General features: G+C 43.6%; 1 protein-coding gene across 1 annotated transcript in view; it reads left to right on the top strand.

Moving 5' to 3' along the window:
• Positions 1–1,315: 1,315 nt before the first annotated feature.
• Positions 1,316–6,900, top strand: part of FAM53A (family with sequence similarity 53 member A) — a 119,186-nt gene continuing 113,601 nt past the window's right edge. Inside the window, exon 1 of the mRNA XM_068275726.1 lies at positions 1,316–1,451. The gene's annotated coding sequence lies outside the window, so the exon portion shown is untranslated. The remainder of the gene's footprint in view (positions 1,452–6,900) is intronic.

Below are 6,900 nucleotides of genomic sequence, written 5' to 3'. Positions count from 1 at the left end.
TAGACTACACAGGAGGTAAGTATGACCTGTGTATGGTTATTTTGACTTTTTATTTTCAGTTCAGGTTCTCTTTAAAAAAGGACAACAAAAGTGAGAAGGATATGGAGCTGCCATATTTATTTCCTTTTATAAACAATATAGGTTGCCTGGCTATCCCCATGACCCTCTGCCTCTAATCCTTTCAGCCATAGCCCCTGAACAAGCATGCAGCAGGTCAGGTGTTTCTGACATTATTATCAGATCTGACAAGATTAGCTGCATGCTTGCTTCTCGCTTGTGTCAGTGTCAGGTGTCCTTTAAAGCAAACCTGAACTGAAAATTAGAAAGTCAAAATAAACATACACAATTCATACTTACCTCCCATGTAGTCGACTCATCAATCTCTTTATCCTCTCCTGCATTCTGTTTGTCTGCTGTGATCAATGGAATTTTCCATTATGCCATTACCATATAACAGCTTTCTAGTTAAAGTATAATATCGCTCACTTGAGCCACAGGGAAAAATGGACATTATCTTGCACATCAGTTGTCCTTTCAGTTATAACTGATAGCAACTGATATATTTAAATTCTGACCTTTTCAACTTTCCTGCAGTAAAACCCTATCTGAAATTGTCTCTCATTGTTTCTTGGCTGTTTAAGTGCTTCAAAAAACAGGACTGTATTTGACCCAGTGGGTCGCTGAGCTCAGAGAAACTCTTAAACATGGATGAAAACTAAAGTTTTATTTTTAACTCTGCCAGTACTGGAAAATAACGAGACCTTTTTTTTATTTGCTACTTCTTAGCTGTACTACACCTTATCAGTTTATTTTCGCTTCAAATAATTGTTTTTAATTCAGGTTCCCTTTAAGAAGACTGTGCAGAGGTAGAGTGGAGTGTATATTCAACAGGCAGAGCGCCCCTGCTGGAGAGATGATGATCAGAGCTGTGCTGCAGGCAGCCTGCTAATACAGTCCACGCACACGCACAGCACACCTCCCCAGACAGGCTGCATCCTCCGAGTTCCCACGAGGTCCTTTGTTTATAATCCACAAGTCGGACTAAACCAATCTGTCCCCAGCTGCAGGGGTGTGTGTGTAGCTTTACTATCACAGACTCCCACCCAGACCGGTCCCCATCCGAAGCAAACCCACCCACGTGTTACGCTAAAGCTCTGCCCTGTCCAGATATCCTATATCATATTCACGCACCGAGGCTCGTTTGGTATCCGCGTAACTTTTGTAGTTTCTGGTCCCCCCTATTCTCTGTAGCACGTGGTATCGCCTGAAGCTTCATAGGCTGGAGCGCAGCAGCGCTCGTGCTCAGACGCTCAGTGAGAAACGGGCCGGTTGTAACAGGAGAAAAGAGGGGAGAGAAAAAGTTTCTGTTGCTCTGATTGTTACTTTGTTTTGTGCTGTGTATCCTTCTGTGAGTTGGTGCAGGAGAAGCTCCCCGGACTGGAAGGATACAGGTAACTAGTAGAGGTGTGATAACTCTATAGTGTGTATCTATACAGTGTATGACTGTCTGCACCTGGCTGCATGCAGCCCTGACTCTGCACTGGTGTAATGATGATGAGATGTCCACCCCTCCTCCTCCTCAGCCTCCAGCACTGTGCTGCTCAGACCTTCAGCTGGGAAGGACTCTTGAGTTCTGTAGACTCCCCACCCCCATCCCCTGTAGGAAGTTTTTAGCTCCATACACACGCCTGATCACTGTCGAGAGCAATCCCCAAGAGTTTGCGTTGAATGAACGACATTAGAGAACGCTTGAATTCGATCAAGGCCTGCCGATCAGAACATTCCCAGAAGCCAGACTATTCCCAGAAGCGTTAAATGAGTATCTGGAAGCGTGGAACTAGCTACACTTGAGTAGATTGAATGCGAGCCATCGTTTGATATGAGCGACTGACACGATTATCGTCCAAACCGATCCGGAAAGATGGATCGGTCTACATGGGTGATAATCGGTCTTTTACAGCAGTTCAGGCACTTTTTTTATTTTTTTTTAATCTTTTTTGGCAGACCCCACCGCTGTTCTCTCCTTGCGACAACAGTAACTGGAATTTAGCATGCGGTGGACTGCCTTCCTTTTAGCAGTGTGCTGTACAGCTAGCTTATAGTGACACTGGATATGCTCCAACCTGAATAATCGCAAATAACTTCTGTTTTATGAAGGCCAACTTTTGTTTTGCTAGTATTTTAAGCTGGGTACACATGATGTGTTTTTTTTTGGTCGATTTTCCATCCGATCGATTTCTGATTTTTTTAATATATATTTCCCTTCACTTCTATGAGAAATCGACCAGAAAAATGATTGAAAATAAGATCGGACATGTCGGATATTATCTATTGAACCATCTATCTAACACAAAATTGCATGGTGTATACCTAGCAGAAGGAGGCTTTTTGGTCCATTGTAGCCCCTTACACACACCTAGGAGAGTTCTGGTTCACCAGGAGCTTGCTGGGTAATCTGTAACTTTTAGGTATACTAATGCATATATGTGCTTTTCAAACCCTGCATTGCCCAATCTGTATAACAATGCACACTTATTTACTGCCAGATATTATAGAATATGTGGAATACATATAAACTACATAGTTATCTAATAGCTATAAAACACACGTGTGCTGCTCTTTAGAATCTCATTATAGTAAACTTTTGCTATAGTAAACTCAGGTCCCAGCAACTGCATCTGTAAAAATCTAAAATGTTCGACCAATTCTGATATAGTAAATTAGAAAGCTTAATTTCTTGGTCCCTTAGAGTTTACTATAAAGGGACCAGGAAATGCCCTCTTTATATTTTTTATTTTCTTGTTTTATATGAATCATGTATGCATCTGTAGTTACATGATGGGTTTAGGCCTGCATAATTGCTGTACATGTTCTGTATCTTGGTATAAAAGTGCTTAATTGCATAAATGATTGAAGCCTATTAAAAACTTAGCTATACATTGCATACAAAACTGCCACAAAAACTTCAGCAGCTCTGTGTATATATATATATATATATATATATATATATATATATATATATATATATATATATATATATATATATATATATATATAATTTGTGTGTGTGTAGTTATTCAACGTAAGTTTTGCTTTTCTTAGTACTTTTTTCCCATCCTGCTCTGAGTGTTTGTAAAGATGAGAATACTAATAAAGTTTTGGAAAAGTGTATTGCATGTGCGTGGTCTATGCATCCCTGTGTGCACGTATGCAGTACATGTACATGTACACCATCCCTGGAGCTATTCAAATCCAGACTGAAAAGCCACCTGTTTAGCCTGGCATTTCCAGATTTATAAAATTCTTCCCCTGTACCACGATGGTCGGAGCCATGCTTATGCGCTTTGAGTCCCACGGGAGAAAAGCGCTTTACAAATGTTATTTGTTGTTGTTGTTGTTGATGTATGCTTGCTGCTGTATGACAGATAAGTTGCAGAGCTTCTCTTCCCAGTGTCTTCACGCCTTTGTGATGTCAGCAGCTTCTTGTACTCTCTCCATTCATCCAGCAGAGCCTGCAGAAGGCAGTCAGGAGGAGCTGAGGAGAGCTGACTTGCTTCCTGGGAGGATTCAGCACCCAGGGCTTGAATTTCTGCTCCTGTAACCCAACTCCTGAGCAGCTGCTTTCATACAGAGTGCTCTGCGGCCCACAGGAATAATGTTTGGGTCACCACACCTATGGTTAACCATGAGATTGCAGCATCTGTGAGAGGTGGGGGCTGCACACAGGGGACACTGCTTCGCTTTACCCCCTTGTTTGCCAAACAGGGTGGCTTATGGCAGATTATACTACTTTTTTAGTGCTTCAGTGGAAACCACATCATTATGTCAGCTGCCATGCACAGACAAGCAGAACAATGAACCTGCGCGGCCTGTGCGATCCTGCCGCTTGCCTTGACAATCATCTTTTATAAGCACTTTTATTTAATGACTGCCTAAAGCTAACAATGTTGTCCTAAATTGCCTTTGTTTCCCTGTACTTTGCAGATGAATGAGAGTTCCTTTAAAGGATACCCGAACTGACATGTTACATGATGAGATAGACATGTGTATGTACAGTGCCTAGCACACAAATAACTAGGCTGTGTTCCTTTTTTTCTTTCTCCGCCTCAAAGAGTTAAATATCAGGTATGTAAGTGGCTAACTCAGTCCTGACTCATACAGGAAGTGACTACAGTGTGATCCTCACTGATAAGAAATTCCCCTTTTTACCTCTTTCTTGCTCTCAGAAGCCATTTTCTGCTAGGGAAGTGTTTTATAGTTGGAATTTCTTATCAGTGAGGGTCACACTGTAGTCACTTCCTGTCTGAGTCAGCCACTTACATACCTGATATTTAACTCTTTCAGGCAAAGAAAGAAAAAAGGAACACAGCATAGTTATTTGTATGCTAGGCACTGTACATACACATGTCTAACTCATCATGTCACATGTCAGTTCGGGTAAAGGGAAGGTTCAGGGAAACCTGTAAAAAAATAAAAATCCCTATCCATTTACCTGGGGCTTCCTCCAGCCCGTGGCAGGCAGGAGGTGCCCTCGCCGCCGCTCCAGAGGCTTCCGGTCGTCTTCGGTGGCCGACCCGGCCAGGCCGGCTGCCAGGTCGGGCTCTTCTGCGCTCCAAGGACGGGCTCTTCTGCGTCCCACGCGGGCGCGCTGACGTCATCGGACGTCCTCCGGGCTGTACTGCGCATGCGCAGAACTACTGCGCCTGCGCAGTACAGCCCGGAGGACGTCCGATGACGTCAGCGCGCCCGCGTGGGACGCAGAAGAGCCCGACCTGGCAGCCGGCCTGGCCAGGTCGGGTCGGCCACCGAAGACGACCGGAAGCCTCTGGAGCGGCAGCGAGGGCACCTCCTGCCTGCCACGGGCTGGAGGAAGCCCCAGGTAAGTGGATAGGGATTTTTATTTTTTTACAGGTTTCCCTGAACCTTTTCTTTAACCAGCTGAGCGGTCTGGACGAGCTCAGCTCGTCCATCACCGCCGGAGGCTGCCGCTCAGGCCCTGCTGGGCCGATTTTCATCAAATAAAAAGCAGCACACGCAGCCGGCACTTTGCCAGCCGCGTGTGCTGCCTGATCGCCGCCACAGCGGCGAAAGAGGGTCCCCCCAGCCGCCTTAGCCCAGCGTAGCCGGAATAAAAAGTTCCGGCCAGCGCTAAGGGCTGGATCGGAGGCGGCTGACGTCCATGACGTCACTCTGCTCGTCGCCATGGCGACGAGGTAAGCGAAACACGTTAGACTGCTCATTGCGGCCTTCCGTGTTACTTCTTGCCGCCGGAGGCGATCAGAAGAACGCATCCGGAGCGCCCTCTAGTGGACTTTCATGCAGCCAACTTTCAGTTGGCTGCATGAAATAGTTTTTTTTTTATTGAAAAAAAACCCTCCCGCAGCCGCCCTGGCGATCTTAATAGAACGCCAGGGTGGTTAATCTGCAGGTAGTGCAATCTGTTGTTGGGCCTTGCCGTTACATAATGGGATTGTTTTTGGCATAAATCTGGCAATTTTTAATCTGGGTCATCCCTATGACTCATTCCTGTTTTTTTATTTAGTGCAAGATACAGTGCTCTCTGTAGGTATATAGGCAAGGCGCTGTGTGCAATAACTAGTAGTGATCATTACTTTCTTTAACAAATCCAGATGACCTATGGATAGCTGATAGTCTAGTAGGAGACCCAGCAGCAAACCTCATAAGGAACAGTTTTACAAAGTGTTGTGATTAGCTGAATAGTGTGGGCAAAGCTTATCATAACCTAGCGGATGGAGAGGGTGCTGTCCTATGAGGTTTCCTTCTGGATCGCCTAAACTAGCGCTTAGTCTGCGTCAGAGGACCCAGCAGGAAACCTCAAAGGAAACAGTTCTCCAATCACAGCACCTGCTACAGCACAAAGCATTATGATTAGCCAAATAGTGTGGGTGTAGTTTACTTGAACCTATTGGAAACCTAGCAGTTGGAGAGGGTGACGGTTGGCTGAATTTCCCTATGAGGCTTCCTGCTGGGTCCCCTAAAGTAGACTGAAAGTTTTGAATCCGGATTGTACTATTTATTAAAGAACGAGTATGTTTTCGGCTAATCAGCCTTCTTCAGACTTCTATTCCTGTATGCGTACACCAAAATGAAATCTCCCTTAACCACTTCACCACTGAGGGGTTTTACCCCCTGAGCACCAGAGCAATTTTCACCTTTCAGCGCTCCTTCCATTCATTCGTCTATAACTTTATTATTACTTATCGCAATGAAATGAACTATATCTTGTTTTTTTCGCCACCAATTAGGCTTTCTTTAGGTGGGACATTATGCCAAGAATTATTTTTTTCTAAATGTGTTTTAATGGGAAAATTGGAAAAATGTGGGGAAAAAAATAATTATTTTTCAGTTTTCGGCCATTATAGTTTTTAAATAATGCATGCTACTGTAATTAAAACCCATGAAACGTATTTGCCCTTTTGTCCCGGTTATAAAACCATTTAAATTATGTCCCTATCACAATGTTTGGCGCCAATATTTTATTTGGAAATAAAGGTGCATTTTTTTCAGTTTTGCGTCCATCCCTAATTACAAGCCCATAGTTTATAAAGTAACAGTGTTATACCCTCTTGACATAAATATTTAAAAAGTTCAGTCCCTAAGGTAACTATTTATGTATTTTTTTTAATTGTAAATTTTTTAATTTTTTTTTAATTACAAAAAAAAAAAAAATGGGGAGTGTGGGAGGTAATGAGTTAATTTTATGTGTAAAAGTCATTTATTTGTATGTGAAAAATGTGTAGGGTGTAGTTTACTATTTGGCCACAAGATGGCCACAGTAACTTTTTGTTTTAATGCGACCTCCAAGCGTCCTTCCGGAAGCTTGGAGGAAGAATAAGGAGGCTGGACATGTGAGTTTTTTCTCACAATGATCGCGCTGCC

Source organism: Hyperolius riggenbachi, chromosome 1, assembly GCF_040937935.1.
Source record: "Hyperolius riggenbachi isolate aHypRig1 chromosome 1, aHypRig1.pri, whole genome shotgun sequence".
NCBI lineage: Eukaryota > Metazoa > Chordata > Amphibia > Anura > Hyperoliidae > Hyperolius > Hyperolius riggenbachi.
This window is presented reverse-complemented; position numbering and strand designations above follow the sequence as displayed.